This window comes from Mirounga angustirostris, unplaced genomic scaffold, assembly GCF_029215605.1.
Source record: "Mirounga angustirostris isolate CCGP_5_RB_7025 unplaced genomic scaffold, mMirAng1.0.hap1 SCAF_10, whole genome shotgun sequence".
Lineage (NCBI taxonomy): Eukaryota > Metazoa > Chordata > Mammalia > Carnivora > Phocidae > Mirounga > Mirounga angustirostris.
Genome location: NW_026991718.1, coordinates 58359070 through 58375416, shown reverse-complemented (window position 1 = coordinate 58375416; position 16347 = coordinate 58359070). Strand labels below are relative to the sequence as shown.

General features: G+C 39.4%; 1 protein-coding gene across 1 annotated transcript in view; it reads left to right on the top strand.

The window, feature by feature from the left end:
- Window positions 1–16347, top strand: part of EHBP1 (EH domain binding protein 1) — a 445131-nt gene that overhangs the window by 77743 nt on the left and 351041 nt on the right. The window lies entirely within an intron of this gene.

Genomic DNA, 16347 nt, shown 5'->3' with positions numbered 1-16347 from the left:
TTTGTAGAAAACCTGGCTTTGCCAGAAACATTGACAGGCCATTCATAACCAACTCTTTTGTGCTTAAGAGCTACATAAAATAGTAGTTCTACATAAATACATAAAATAGCTAGAACAACATAAAATACTGAAAAAGTGTTTTTTTCCCTCCATTAGTTTTGCACCTGGAAGGCTCTGAATGAATAGTAGTGGGATGCTGGGAAGTCTGTATCATGTCACAAGAGGGAATTAGAGGACAGGAAGTTAGGATAACACCTCAGAGAACTTTGACCAAAATAAGGAAGGGGTGGGGCACCTGGGCATATTTACCCCAGAGAAAAAAATGTTATGGGAAGAACAAAAATGCTGCCATAAAATATTGCAAGGGCTGTTACAGAGGAGATGATTAGATACTCTGTTGCATAAGGCAGATCACTGAGCAAGCACAAAATGAAGATGTTGGATTGAATGATCTTTGAGTTCCCTTAAACAAAATTCTGGCATTCCAAAGTTATAAGGAGAGAGGCTGTGGCTCAGCACAAGGGAATACTTTCCATAAGTAAGAGTTCTCCTTCAGTGGACAGAGACACCCAATCTTGAAGATATTTTGACATTCGGAAGGAGTCTGGATTGCCATTTAAGAAGGAAGTGGAGGGCGTGCCTACCTTCTGAATAACTTGAACTCTTTGACAGTGTAGCCTCTCCGATTCTAGGATATTTTGATTCTTTAGTAGGATGCGTCATAGAAAGTGCTAAATAAGGGGTCTATGTGTCCTTCATTGTCAGTGGGGGTAGATACTGTCTAGGTCGTGATTGTTGTCATTCTCCTTTTCTCCCTGGCATTGAAATAGCTAAGAAGCAGATTTTCCAGTGCATTTGAATTAATAGCCTTATTTTCTACTTTATTTGGGTTTTTTTTGATGGTTGTTCATTGTAAACAGCTGTGAACAGTTGTTTGTATAACAACTACAAAACCAAAGCCACATCCAAGCTTGCACCAAGAAAATCCTATGCTCAGCTTGGAATGAAGATGTCATTGGATTCTGTTTTGCAGATAGCATATAATAAACTGATTGACAAAGTCCAGAAATAAATCAAGATCATCCTGATGTTTAGAAATCTGACAGACAGATGGTACCAATACGTTTCAAGCTCTTAACTAGGTCATAGTCTTAAAATGAGTTATGATGTATTCTGACCTTTTAGGCAACTATCCTGCCTGCCTTTAGGACAATGTGTTGCTGGATTTGGGGGAACAAGTTCATCATCAACAACTATAAATTCTCCAACTAGAAGAATAAGATTAACAATAGCAAATAGCAAATAACTGGACACCTTATTAACACTGAAGTGAAGCTCATCCCAACAGTTATGAGGAAGCTAAACATGTAAATGTCATGCACAAGAACAAGAACAACTGTTGTACACTAAACAAGTAGAGGAAGTAGAAGACAGAAGGTCAGAACAAACAATGGATATATCAGGACAGTTTCAGCTGCAAATGCGAGAAAACCCACCTCAAAATGGCCTTAGCAAAGGAAATTTATTGACTTACATAACTGAAAAGCTCAGTCTTGGCTGGACTCAAGGATGCAGGTGATGTCCAGACAACATTCACACCCCACATCCCGTTGATCTCTCTATCTCTCTCTTGGCTTCATTCTCAGCAGGTTCTTTTCACTTTGTGGCCCACTAGAAACTCCAGGCTTATGTTCTTCCCAACTCCAAGTCAAATAGAGACAGCACCTCTTTCCCAGCAGTTTCAGCACAAGGCCCTAAATTGAGTTTCACTGGCTTGGCTTTGGTCATGTGTGCTTTCTTCACTAATGGTAGTGGCCTAGGTTTATGTGAATAAGGCCAGCACCTAAACCACAAGGACAGAAAATGAGAGGACCAGGGAAGGAGGAGGAATGCATGCTGGGCAGGCAAAAACCACTGATGTCCATTTGCCTAGAATAGCTTCAAGCAATGTGGTAACATCACGAATGGCTGGGAAACTGCTATAGGCTATAGTCCCAGGCAGCTGGAGATCCAGACTTTGCCATTTTATGAATAGAAGCTTCAGTCCCATCATAGTTGAGGATACAACAGCTCTAAGAACACCAACCAGTTCTGGGGTTTGAATGGCCTTTAGTCTAAGAATGGGTATCAGGCACATTTGGCACAAGAAGATCCCATGTTCTCAGAGTAGCCTTATGAGGCACAAGTGCACCCACATTGGAACGTATCAATGGTGCCATCTTAGGAAACAAAGAACAGCTTTGTGAGGGCATGTGGGTGTGCATAAATGTTCAAATGCAAGTGTCAGTGGTCTTGATGCTGTATCATTGAGAAGCCCTGAGAAGAGCACAAGAGCCAAGCAATGGTCCTGGAAACTAACCTTTCATGTGGCAATGGGTAGAAAAGGGAGGGGACAGTAAGTTAAAAAACCTGGGCTAGACTCCTCTCTGTGGGAGTGGGGCGAATCACTCTTTGGGAAAGAAGAAAGGTAGTAACTCATGGCTTCTGCTTCATTTTGGAGGTAGATGGGTAAGTCTGGATAAAGTAAAGCTTTTTAGCAAGTTGAAAAATGGGTTCTTCAGTCAAGGAAGGGAAAAGTCACTGTGGGAGAAACAAGGGAAATGCTCTAGTTCTCTGAGGGCTTAAAATGAGCCATTAGGTTTTAGGAGCCATTATTTTGACTTTGAGCACATGGAGAAGACATTGGCATATGTGTCCCTTCTGCCCACTATTTTTTTTTTTAAGATTTTTTATTTATTTATCTGAGAGAGAGAATGGGAGACAGAGAGCATGAGAGGGGGAGGATCAGAGGGAGAAGCAGACTCCCTGCCGAGCAGGGAGCCCGATGCGGGACTCGATCCCGGGACTCCAGGATCATGACCTGAGCCGAAGGCAGTTGCTTAACCAACTGAGCTACCCAGGCGCCCCCCTTCTGCCCACTATTACCAAACTTTTAGTTACAATCAGGTGTAGATATGCCTTTTAATGAGTATTTGTATTTCTTAATGATACAGAAAGCATGAAGTCCATCAATGGTTTACAAGGAAAATCATGTTCCTGTTTTCTAGCCTCCTTTCCATCAAGTCCAGCAGGGAAGAAAAGAAGGAAGGAAAGTAGGAAGGAAGAAAGGGAAGGGGAAGGGAAGGGAAGGGAAGAGAAGGAAAGAAGAAAGGGGAAAAGAGAGAGAGAAAGGAAGAGAGAGAGAAAAGAAAGAAAAGTAAGTAAGATAGAAAAGGAAGGGAGGAAGGAAGGAAGGGAATTCCATATATTACTTTAGGGTTGTCCTAACAAAATACCACAGACTGAATGGCTTAAACAATGGAAATTTATCATCTCACAGTTCTTCAGGTTAGAATTCTAAGATTGGTGTAGACAGTGTTGGTTCCTTCTGAGCATTGTGAGGAAGAATCTTCCATGTGTCTTCCCTAGCTTCAGGTGGTTTGCTGGCAATCTTTGGCATTCCTTGCCTTGTAGATGCATCACCCCAATCTGTGCCTTCATCTTCACATGGTGTTCTCCCCATGTGGTTGTCTGTAACCAAATTTCTCCTTTTAATAAGGATACCAGTCATATTGGATTAGGGCCCATCCTAATGATCTCTTCTTAACTGCCTCTTCAATGACCTTAATTCCAAATACAGGCACATTCTGAGGTACTGGGGTTAGGACTTCAACATATAGATTTTGGAGGGTGCACAATTCATCCCCTAACAGTCCATAATCCTTCTTAATATTCCATAAGTTATCAGTGGCTGCAATCTTTGCTATACAGTGTTTGAATTCTAGAACTAAATATAAGCTTAATACTATAATAGGTGTGGGGGGTGGGTATACACTTCAGAATTCGTTCTTTCCCATCACTGAGATAATCATGGTGACTGAAAGATAAAAGACCAGATTCTTCCAGCTTGAACGATTTTATATCTTTTGAAGCAAAAGTTGGAGGAAAATCAAAATTCCTTTTGTATAAAGTGACCAATTCTTTGACTTTCCAAGGGACGGGAGAGGAAAACTCTTTGTTTCTTTACTCTCAGTAGGGACAAGAGAATACAGTACTTCTCTTTCCACTCCCCCTCTATGGAAGAGGGGCATGGGAATTGGGTGGGTTAATTCCTAATTTGGCTTTTGAGAGCAATGTCTCCTGTTTCTGATACAAACCAATTGATCACATGTTGCTGCCAATGCGCACTTGCCCAGTGTGAGTGAGGCTTTGTGCTGAACAAAAGGAAGACAGCCCTACTTTTAACCACAGTCAAGTCCTCTGTGGGACAGACAGGAATAACATGCATGATTGCAACCCATAAGTAATACACTTCATATCATCTGCATTTTGCTTACTCTTTAAAACAGAGACTGCTATTCCTGGACAAGTCAATGTTAATCCTAGACTCCTAACTTCGGGGCCAGTTCTTGCGGGGAGTGGCAATTTCCCTTCACCTCTTCCTCTCTCTATATTTTCAGTCCAGCCAAGCATAAATAAGTAGGCAGTTTCTACCCTGATCACTGAAGCTCTAAAGATAGGGCACTGAACCCACTAAATGATGAATACATGCCATATGGAGCTAACGGCAAGTTCGGATGTAAATTATCTCCGTGTTGCTCTCTGCATTGCAGATAAAAAGTCCCTTGTGTCATCTCTTTGTACTGAGCTGTGTGTATCTGAAAACAGCTAAAATCACTGAGAAAAGTGGAACATTTAATTTCATCTTAAAAGGACAGGGTATGGCTTGTATTAATGATTAGTGAATGTTTTTAAAACATTGATGTTGTGCACAGTTGATTTCATTGGAATCGTGTATTTTAGGCAAATGTTTGGATCCTTCTAGCCAGCTGTATTGATTATGCAGCGCAGTGCACAAAAGTTGGAGTCGTAAGACCCTAGTTTGGGTTCCTGCACTGAGAATTACAATTGCCAAACCTTTACTGGGTTGCAGGCAACTGTTCTGGGCAGTTTATGTAAGTTTTATCATTTACTTTTCACAACAACTTTAGAAGACAGGTCCTATTATTCCCACATTATATATAAGAAAACCACTCAAATAGTTATGAGAAGAGCTGGATTCAAATCCACACTGTCAGCCACAAAGTCCATGCTCTTTTCACTACTCCATGTGACCTCTTGCCTTCTAGCTGTTTTGACCTGAAGCAGATGCAAATACTTTCTTGGTCTCTTTTTCTTTATTCTTAGGGAACTGAATGAAATATTCTCTAAGATCCTTTCAACTTCTAAACACTCTGTGATCACTCCCTTTCTACTTTTCAAAATGTGAGTAAGTCTTTTGTTTAAATACTGCCTTCCTTCTTCAAACCCTAAGATAATCCTCTTGTCGATGGAGGGAGGGGCATAAATTCTTGTGTCAAAGATTAGAAATTATAAAGTTCAGAAACTGTTTTGCCTTGGACTCATCTTCCTGTTGACCTATGTGCAGTCTTCTACTAATGCAAAAGGGGCATCGGGAATCCCAGTTTCTTGCGGAGGTCCTGAAGGTCTCAGACAATGTATGGATGAGCTGCGTGATGTATGGGTTGTCCCTCTGTGTAGAAGTATAAACTATCTGGGAATACAAGTAACCACTTATTATCTGCCTAATTTTCTGGGTATTCTTACCTAGATTCAATAAAAATGCATTTGCAACATGGCATATTAATTTCTCATTAAGCTTTCCCAAATTTTTTTTAATGGATTGATGTGCCAAGCTAAATACAAGAGGCTAGCTATGTTCTCTATGAGAGCATTTGTAAGCATTCCAACACAAAGAACAGAAATATTACTTTAAAATACTCCTAGGGGTTCCTGGCTGGCTCAGATGGTAGAATATGTGACTCTTGATCTTGGGGTCATGAATTGAAGCCTCATTTTGGGTTCAGAGTTTACTTAAAAAAAAAAAGGTACCCCTAGAGGGCTCCAGAATCTGCACAGGATGGCTATGGAAAGATTAAGAGGCAAGAGTGAGTGTATCCTTATAAAGTCTGAGGTTGAGAAAATTCAAGGAAAGATAGCAAGAATGATCCAGTCCCAAAGTAGTTCCTGCTGAAATTTTCAAAGGAATGAACTGTAGATGATTTCTTTACCAGAGTGAGTAAGTATACAGAATATTAGATATGCCTACTTTTGAAAGATGAAGAGAGGAACTTTCATAAAAAAGTAGACTCTGGAAAAGACTCTTCAGCTTTCCTTTTCATTGGAACTTGATCCTCACTAAAGCAGAGTAGTGTTATAACTAGCAGCAGATTTTTTTAAAAAAATGAATGATCTATTTCATGCTCTGATTTTTGGCTTGAGAGATAATTATTAAAGAAAGGAAATTATTGGATGTATAAGTTGGATATTTTAGATAGCATGAGTGATCAATACCATCTCCTCCCTTACACTTTGTTAATCAACAAGTTATATACTATATGCTCCCTTCAGAAGGGACAGAAAAGAAGGAAATCAGCATTTACTGAGTACTTTTAATATGTCAGACACATTATTTTATTTTCTTCATCACTTTGCTTTTCCTCCCACCCACCACCTCTGATCATAAACAGCCACTTTTGAAATAGACAAATCAATATAGGATCTTTTTTTCATCTTCTCAACAACCTGGAAATTGTGCATTAATTTTCCTTTTTTGTAGAGCAATGATACAGGAGTGGATTCAAGTTTCAGAATGACTATTCTGGCCTTGATTCATGGAGGGCACTGGTTTGAGTATTGGGAAGGCTGTTCTCATGCAACCCTAAGTAAGGAAATATGTAACCATCCATACATACTCAGGAGTCCCGGAATTACATGTATGCATCATTTGGAGCCTGTTATTTTTTAATAGTTACTAATCCAGCACAAATATTTTTTTTAAGTTTTATTTATTTGAGAGAGAGGGGCGCACACAAATGGGGGGGTTAGAGGGAGAGGGAGAAGCAGATTCCCCACTGAGCAGGGAGCCCCAGGGGGGGCTCCATCCCAGGATCCTGAGATCATGATCTGAGCCATAGGCAGATGCTTAATCAACTGGGCCATCCAGGCACCCCAGCACAAATATTTAAAAATTTAAATGAACTTGGGGTGCCTGGTGGCCCAGTCAGTTTAGCATCTGACTCTTGGTTTCAGTTCAGGTCATGATCTCAGGGTCATGAGATCGAGCCTCGGGGCTCCGTGCTAAGTGGGGAGTCTACTTGAGATTCTCTCTCCCTCTCCCTCTGCCCCTTCCCACTCTCCAAAAGAAATAAATAAAATCTTTAAAAAAAGAACTTTCAAGGTCTGTATTGAAAAGGACCCTTAACTGCAATAAAACTCAAGTCAATCTCATTGATTAAGACAGAAGTCTCAGAGCACCTGGCTGGCTCAGTCAGTAGAGCGTGTGGCTCTTGATTTTGGGGTCATGAGTTCGAGCTGCATATTAAGCATAGAGATTACCTAATAATAATAAAAAAAAAGACAGAAGTCTCAATGCCTTATACTGAGCTGTAGAAATAAATAAATATCTGTAAGTATAACCTCAACACAGAAAATGTCAAGTGTGATAGAAAACAAACAAACAAAAGTCAGCTAGTTCAGAATCTGTTCTGATATATCCCCCTGAAACAAAATTTCTGCTAATAATTTTTAAAGATTACAAGTGTGTGGCACCTGGCTGGCTCAGTCAGTAGAATATGTGACTCTTGATCTTGGGATCCTGAGTTCAAGCCCCACATTGGGTATAGGGCCCATTTAAAACAAGAAAAAAAAGACAAAAATATTTTTTAAAAAATTACAAGTATTTGTTTTCATGAGCAAGACCCCAAATCTTCTGGCCATAATATGATTACATTAATATCAAATCCTGACTAAACTTTTCTCAATGAAACCACCTTATTGTACATTTATCTGTCCTTGCGTTTAAAGTGAGTTGTAGTCCTTCATGCATGAATGATAAAAGTAGACACAGAAAACAATTACAACTATTAGTAAAATAGCAGTAGATTTTGTAACTTTAGGAAGTGAAAAGCTGTTATTTATCAGGATTTTCTTTCTTTTTTTTTTTTTTTTAAAGATTTTATTTATTTATTCATGAGAGACAGAGAGAGAGAGGCAGAGGGAGAAGCAGGCTCCCAAGGAGCAGAGAGCCCGATGCGGGACTCGATCCCAGGACCCTGGGATCATGACCTGAGCCGAAGGCAGACGCTTAATCATCTGAGCCACCCAGGCGCCCAGGACATTTTTTTTTTAAAGATTTTATTTATTTATTTGACACAGAGAGCGAGAGAGCACAAGCAGGGGAGTGGCAGGCAGAGGCAGAGGGAGAAGCAGGCTCCCCACCAAGCAGGGGGAGCCGGACGTGGGACTCGATCCCAGGACCCCGGGATCACGACCTGAGCCGAAGGCAGACGCTTAACCATCTGAGCCACCCAGGCGCCCTATCAGGATTTTCTAATAGTATTTCTTCATATGGCAAAATTTGTATGCATGTTTTTTTAAAAGTCTATAAAGAAATTGTCATAAGTCTGCTTTTTGATCACACTGGTATTGTCTATAAATAATTGAAATTTTAGGGAGACATGTCCAGGACTAGATGTACTTTTCGTAATCTAGGAAATTGTGGAAACAGTCTGGTTACCTGCAGCACCACACTTAGTGAATTGAGCCTTGGGTCCGTCCTTTGGAGTAGTTTAAAGAGGCCACCTGGGAATGTTGCAGTGCATGTATTCTTTAAAAATATGGTTTTTGACTTTTGAAAATAGAATTTGATTGTAAACTTTTACTTTTTTCCTTTTTTTATTGAATTGTATAATTAACGTGTAGTATTATATTATTTTCAGGTATACAATATAATGATTCAATAATTCTATACATTGCTCAGTGCTCATTACAATAAGTGTGTACTGGGGCTCAGTTGGTTGGGCGGCTGCCTTTGTCTTAGGTCATGATTCCAGGGTCTTGGAATCGAGCCCCGCATCGGGCTCTCTGTTCAGCGGGGAGCCTGCTTCTCCCTCTGCCTCTGCCTACTGCTTCCTTGCTTGTGCTCTCTCACTCTCTGTCAAATAAATAAAATCTTAAAAAAAAAAAAGGTAAGTGTATACTCTTAACCCTCTTTATTTCACCCATCCCCCCACCAAGCTCCCCTTTGGCAACCATGAGTTTGTTCTCTGTATTTAAGAATCTGTTTTCTTGTTTGTCTCTTTTCTACTTTGTTTCTTAAATCCCACATACAAGTGGGAAATCATATGGTATTTGTCTTTCTCAGTCTTATTTCACTTAATATTATACTCTCTAGGCCCATCCATGTTGTTGCAAATAACATCCCATTCTTTTTTTAAGGCTGTGTAATATTTATCTATAAATATATCTATATATCTATGTCTATATCTTCCTTACCCATTCATCTATCAATAGACTCAGGTTGCTTTCATATCTTGGCTATTGTAAATAATGCTGCAATAAACATAGGAGTGTATGTATCTTTTTTTTTTTTTTTTTTTTTGCATTTATCTTTTTGAATTAGTGCTTTCATCTTCTTTGGATAAATACCCAGTTACTGGAATTATTGGATCATAGGGTAATGTGATAATCTCATTGTGGTTTTTTTTTTTTTTTTTTTTTAAAGATTTTATTTATTTATTTGAGACAGAGAGAATGAGAGAGACAGAGAGCACATGAGAGGGGGAAGGGTCAGAGGGAGAAGCAGGCTCCCTGCCGAGCAGGGAGCCCGATGCGGGACTCAATCCAGGGACTCCAGGATCATGACCTGAGCCGAAGGCAGTCGCTTAACCAACTGAGCCACCCAGGCGCCCTCATTGTGGTTTTGATTTGCATTTTCCTGGTGATTAGTTATACTTTTGTTTCCCTTGCCTGAGGAGGTATTTCTAGAAAAATGTTTCTATGGCTGACATCAAAGAAATTACTGCCTTTGTTTTCTTCTAGGAGTTTTATGGTTTCATGTCTTACATTTAGGTCTTTAATCCATTTTGAGTTTATTTTGTGTGTGGTATAAGAAAGTGGTGTGGTATAAGAAAGTGGTCTAGTTTCATTTTTTGCATGTAGCTGTCCAGTTCTCCCAACACCATTTGTTAAAGAGACTGTTTTTTCCCCATAGTAAATTCTTGCCACATTTGTGATAGATTAATTGACCATATAAGCATGGCTTTTGAATTAAATAATTCAAAACAATTACTGCATAAGATTGTGAACAAATCCTGACCAGTTACCAGCCATGGAAGGATCTAGTAGCCAAGAATGCATGATTTTAAAACTTTTTCCAAGTAGGGGTTGTTCTTATGCCCCTCAATCAAATGCTTAACTAACCATATACATGTAGTCGAGGTTAGGAAACTGGAGTAGACTGAAAAAGAAATTCAAATACCACTGAAAACGTTTTCAAAGAAAAGATCCTGCCTTCTCCCTACAAACTAATCAAATTCGAAACCCACAGTGTTTGGAATTTTCTGGCTGACCTCAGCTGAAATGAAAATGCCAGGGAGAGGAGGCAGGTGCAGTGATGACAGATTTGTATAGTTCTAGGTTTTTTGGCTATTGTCAACAAATTTTGGAAGATCGAATCAGGAGCCCTTGAATGTCCTCAGATTAATTTAGAAAGTTGCTCCATTCAAAAGGAGGCCCTTAACTTTTTTTAAAAAATATTTATTTATTTATTTATTTATTTGAGAGAGAGAGAGAGCGTGCGCGCATGTGCATGTGATGGGGGAGGGGCAGAGAGCATCTCAAGCAGACTCCCTGCTGAGCATAGAGCCTGATGCAGGGCTCCATTTCATGACCCATGAGATCATGACCTGAGCCAAATCATGAGTTGGATGCTTAACTGAGCCACCCAGACGCCCCTAACTTTTTTTTAAAAGAGTAAATTCTCTTTCTCTAAACCGATCTAAAGGTCCTTTTCCTCTTTATCCTTTATAAACCCAATGTATTAGTTAGGGTTATGTACCTTTACATGTGACAGAAAAAAAAAAAAACCCCACAAAATAACTATGGCCTATGTGATTATTTCTGTTTCATATAAAAGAAGTCTGGTGGTAAGCAGTTTAGGGTAAATTTTACTTGTTCGACAAATTTGTGAGGGACCTAGATTCCTACCAGCTTGCCACTTGCTATCCTTCATCCTCATGGTCCAAGATAGCTGCTAGAGCTCTAGCCAATCAACCTATATCTCAGCAATAGAATGGAGGGACCAGGAAAGGTACATTCCCTCCCTTTGAGGAGACTTCCTTGAAGTTACAACAGGACTTAGCCTAATTTAGGCACAAGCCATATGTAGCTGTAAAAGAGGCTGGCAGGTCTTCAGCTGAGTGGAAATGGCTCAGTCAAATCTGGGTTCTTACTGCTAGAGAAAAAAAAGAGAATGGATATTCAGAGGTAAGTAACAATCTTTGCCTCCAAATTTTGGCTGGGGTCCAGGAAAACCTAGAACACACACTTCCTAAATCTGAGTGTAGAGCACTTTCACATTTTAAATTTCTGTGCTAGAATACTATATTTTGCCAAGCTCTCCAGCATATTTAGTTGTCTTGTGATGTTTGGTTAAATGTGGCTGCAGAATAATGTAATTGGTGAATGCCTTTGGTCAGTGGTCTGTTTCTATTTTGTTTTATTTTTCTTAATATCTGCTTTATGAGATGTAAATGACACACCATAAATATTACCCATTATGTGACTTTTTATATTTTTTTAATTTTTTAAAAAGATTTATTTACTTATTTGAGAGAGAGAGAGAGCATGAGCGGAAGGGGCAGAGGGAGAGGGAGAGAAAATCTCAAGCTGACTCCGTGCCGAATGTGGAGCTTGACTGGAGGTTTGATCCCAGGACCCCAAGATCACGACCTGAGCTGAAACCAAGAGTTGGACGCTTAACCAACTGTGCCACCCAAGTTCATTATATGACTTCTTAAAGTGTACAATTCATGGGGCACCTGGCTGGCTCAGTTGGTGGAGCATGTGACTCTTGGTCTTGGGGTTGTATGTTTGAGCCCTACATTGGTTGTAGAGATTACTTAAAAATAAAATCTTTAAAAAAATAAAGTCTACAATTCAATGTTTTTAGTATATTCACAGAATTGTGCACCCATCCCTGCTATGTAATTTTAGAGCACTTTCATCACTCCCAAAAGAAACCCTATATCCATTAGGAATCACTTCCTCATTTCTCTCTTCCTCAAGCCCCTGGCAATCACTAATCAACTTTCCATCTCTGTGGTTTTGCCTATTATGGACATTTCATATAAATGGGATTATATGTGGTCTTTTATGACTGACCTCTTTCATTTAGCATACTTTAGAGGTTCATCCATGTTGTACCATCTATCAGTGCTTCTTTATGGCTGAATAGCATCCCGTTGTATGGATATCCATATCTTGTTTATGCTTCTATCACCTGATGAAATTTGGGTTGTTTCCACTTTATGGCTCTTATGAATAAGGCTGCTATAAACACTCATGTACACATTTTTGTGTAGCCATGTGTTTTCATTTCTATCTTGTATATATCTTGGAGTGGAATTGCTGAGTTATACGACAACTCTAGGCTTAACATTTTGAGGAACTACCCAACTCTTTTCCAAAGTTGGCTGTTCCTTTTTATGGTCCCACCAACAATGCATGAAGGCTTCCATTTTGCTGCACCCTTACCAGGACTTGTTATTTTCTTTGATTTTAAGTCATCTTAGTGGGCGTGAAGTGGTATCTCATTATGGTTTCATTTCCATTTCCCTGATGGCAAATGATGTTTAACATCTTTTCCTATGCTTATTAATCATTTATATATCTTCTTTGGAGGAATGTCTATTTAAATCTGTTGCCAATTTTTAAATTGGATTATTTGTCTATTGTTGAGTTACACAAGCTCCTTTTCAGATATGTGATTTGCAAATATATTCTCCCATATGTTGGCAATCTTTAACTTTCTTTTTTTTAATTTTTTTTAAAGATTTTATTTATTTATTTGAGAGAGAGTGATAGTGAGAGAGAGAGCTCGAGCAGCAGTGGGGAGAGGGAGAAGCAGGATCCCCACTGAGCAGGGAGCCCAACTCAGGGCTCCATCCCAAGACCCTGGGATCATGACCTGAGCCAAAGGCAGACATTTAACCAACTGAGCCACCCAAGCGCCCCAATCTTTAACTTTCTTAATGGTGTGTCTGAAGTACAAAAGTTTTTAATTTTGATAAAGCACCATTTTTCTTTGCTGTTCATGCTTTGTTACCATATTTAAAAACCATTGCCAGCCCAAGTTTACAAAGATTTATTCCTGTTTTCTGCAAAGAGTTTTATAGTTTTAGTGGCTAATATTTAGGTTGATAATCTTTTTTTGTGTTAATTTTTTTTTCTAAAGATTTTATTTATTTATTTGAGAGAGAGAGAGCACATGAGAGGGGGGAGGGTCAGAGGGAGAAGCAGACTCCCTGCCAAGCAGGGAGCCCGATGCGGGACTCGATCCCGGGACTCCAGGATCATGACCTGAGCCGAAGGCAGTTGCTTAACCAACTGAGCCACCCAGGCGCCCTTTTGTGTTAATTTTTTAAAGATTTTATTTTATTTGTTTATTTGAGAGAGAGGGAGAGAGCACAAGATGGGGTAGGGTCAGACGGAGAAGCAGACTCACTGCTGAGCAGGGAGCCTGATGCAGGACTCAATCCGGGGACTCCAGGATCATGACCTGAGGCGAAGGCAGTCGCTTAACCAACTGAGCCATCCAGGTGCCCCCTTTTTTGTGTTAATTTTTGTATATGGTGTTTTTGTACTCTTAATTTTTGTAGTGCAATAACAAAATCATTGTGAATCCTGAATATCTCTCCAAAGAGGGTTCAAAAACCTTAGGAATTCACAGTGGAACAGATTGAACTCTTTGGACTGGATTACCATTGCAGTTATAAACAATATATTCTAGAAAGAGTAATATGTTGTATCAGTGCTTCTTTTGTTTGTAATTTATCGTAGATAATTTACAAAATGACCCCAGTTGACTGATGATTACTCTCCCCTTTAGAGCTGGATATAAACAATTGAGTTAGGAATTGGTAGTTTAGGTTTAGGAATAATATCTTCCATGTTCCTAACAGACACCATTCTGCCATCATGGGAATTGTGACTGTAAACTTTCAATTTGTGGTTAGTCAGAAAATTAAAGTTAGGCAAATACAATCAAAAGTAGCCCCAACTGAATGAATGTAAACTGGTAGAGCCACTGTGGAAAATAGTTTGGAGTTTCCTCAAAAAAATTAAAAATAGGAAAACCCTACGATCCAGTAATTCCAGTAACTGGGTATTTCCCCAAAGAAAATGAAAACACTAATTCAAAAACACAAATGCACTTCTATGTTCATTGCAGCATTGGTTGCAATAACCAAGATATGGAAGCAACCTAAGAGTCTATTTTTTTTTAAAGATTTTATTTATTTATTTGAGAGAGAGAGAATGAGAGAGAGAGAACACATGAGAGGGGATAGGGTCAGAGGACGAAGCAGACTCCCTGCCGAGCAGGGAGCCTGATGCGGGACTCGATCCAGGGACTCCAGGATCATGACCTGAGCCGAAGGCAGTCGCTTAACCAACTGAGCGCCCCCAGGCGCCCAACCTAAGAGTCTATTGATAGATGAATGGATAAAGAAGATGTGGTATGATGCAGCCATAGAAGGATATAACTCACCCAAAGAAGGATGGGATCATGTCATTTGAGACAACATGGGTGGATTTAGAGAGTACAATGCTAAGTGAAAAATACCATACGATTTAACTCATATTGGAATCTAAAAAAAAAACAACCAATGAATAAACAAAAAGCAGAATCAGACCTATAAATACAGAGGACAAACTGATGGTTGCTAGAGTGGGGGGAATGGGGTATGGGAAAAATGGGTGAAAGGGAGTGGGAGATACAGACTTCTAGTTATGTAGAGAGTAAATCACAGGAATAAAAGGCGCACCATAAGGAAAACAAAAACGATAGCCCCAGCTGGGGAAAAAAACAACACTTTTAAGCTAGCAAAAACTAGATTATCATAATGAAAACAACTGTTGAGAAATTCTAAATGCCTCTTTCAGATTTGCACATATGTATCCATTTATTAAAGGCAGGAATTTTTAAAATCACAGAAATAGGACTAAAGGGATCTTAAGAGTATATCTCTTCTAGCCCTTAACGTCCAGGTAGCAAAGTATCATTTTCCCATTTCTATTTTACAGATGAGGCAGATGAAGGCAACTTTTTCTCAGTTTCATTTCTTGGCTTTCTCAGTTTCGGGTTCTTTCTCAGGTGGCCTTGTTCTAGTGGAGGCCCCCGGCAGCAAAATAGAATAGTCATCCTTAAAGCTATCCGTCTAAGAGGAAATTGCTTCTCTTTCCTAATCATTGTACTTCTGCCAGTTGTCCCAGAATTGTGTCTGCTTGGCTTGACATGGAGTTGTGTATATAAGTGCATGTATAAATACACTTCCCCTTCCACCTGGAGAAATTACGTGAGTCCTACGATGATACAGTTAGTAAGTGATGGAGCTGTGCCCCTCATGTGTTCTCTGTGTCAGCCCCATCCTGTGCTCTGTGTGCTTCACCAGAACTGGCTTCAGTCTCTTCAGACTATGGGACAATACTGGATTTCTAATATCTCTTTTAATTCTGTTTTAGACTGTTTCTTATTTTATAAGCTATTACATTTGCTATAGCTTACATTTTTATTATATGTACAAATTTTTTCTCTGAAATAAGTTTAAATTTCTTGAGGTCTTCAGCTGTGATTTATGTATTTTTAAATGTAAATTTTTTTACATTTTTATGCATTTTTTTTAAGATTTCATTTATTTATTTAACAGAGAGACACACAGCGAGAGAGGGAACACAAGTAGGGGGAGTGGGAGAGGGAGAAGCAGGCTTCCTGCAGAGCAGGGAGCCCGATGCGGGGCTCCATCCCAGGACCCTGGGATCATGACCTGAGCCGAAGGCAGACGCTCAATGACTGAGCCACCCAGGCGTCCCTTTTTTTTAATGCATTTTTAAAATGTATTTTTTTTTGAAGTTAACACTTTCTTCCATATAGTAGGCACCTGACAAATATCTGCTTATTTGAGCTACCTGACTTGATACTGAAGCAGAGAATAGAATTCTCCATATAGAATATGAAAATAAGAAGGGAGTCCCACATGAGCCCCCAGTTAGAGGACAAAGGGTAAAATATCTAATAGGACCATGAAATTCACGGTTCTAAATCTGAATAAAACAATTCAAGCACATAAAAAGTACCGATGAAAACTTATGCTTCTTTTTATGATATAAAATACGTACAGAAGACATTCCTAAGAATAGAATATTTTGTGAAAGAAGACTCTTTATTCACTCCCCAAACTGAAGTCTGTCCAGGGGCAAAATGGATCCAGGTTCGGAATGCTTTAGATGTACTAGGAATGGATTTAT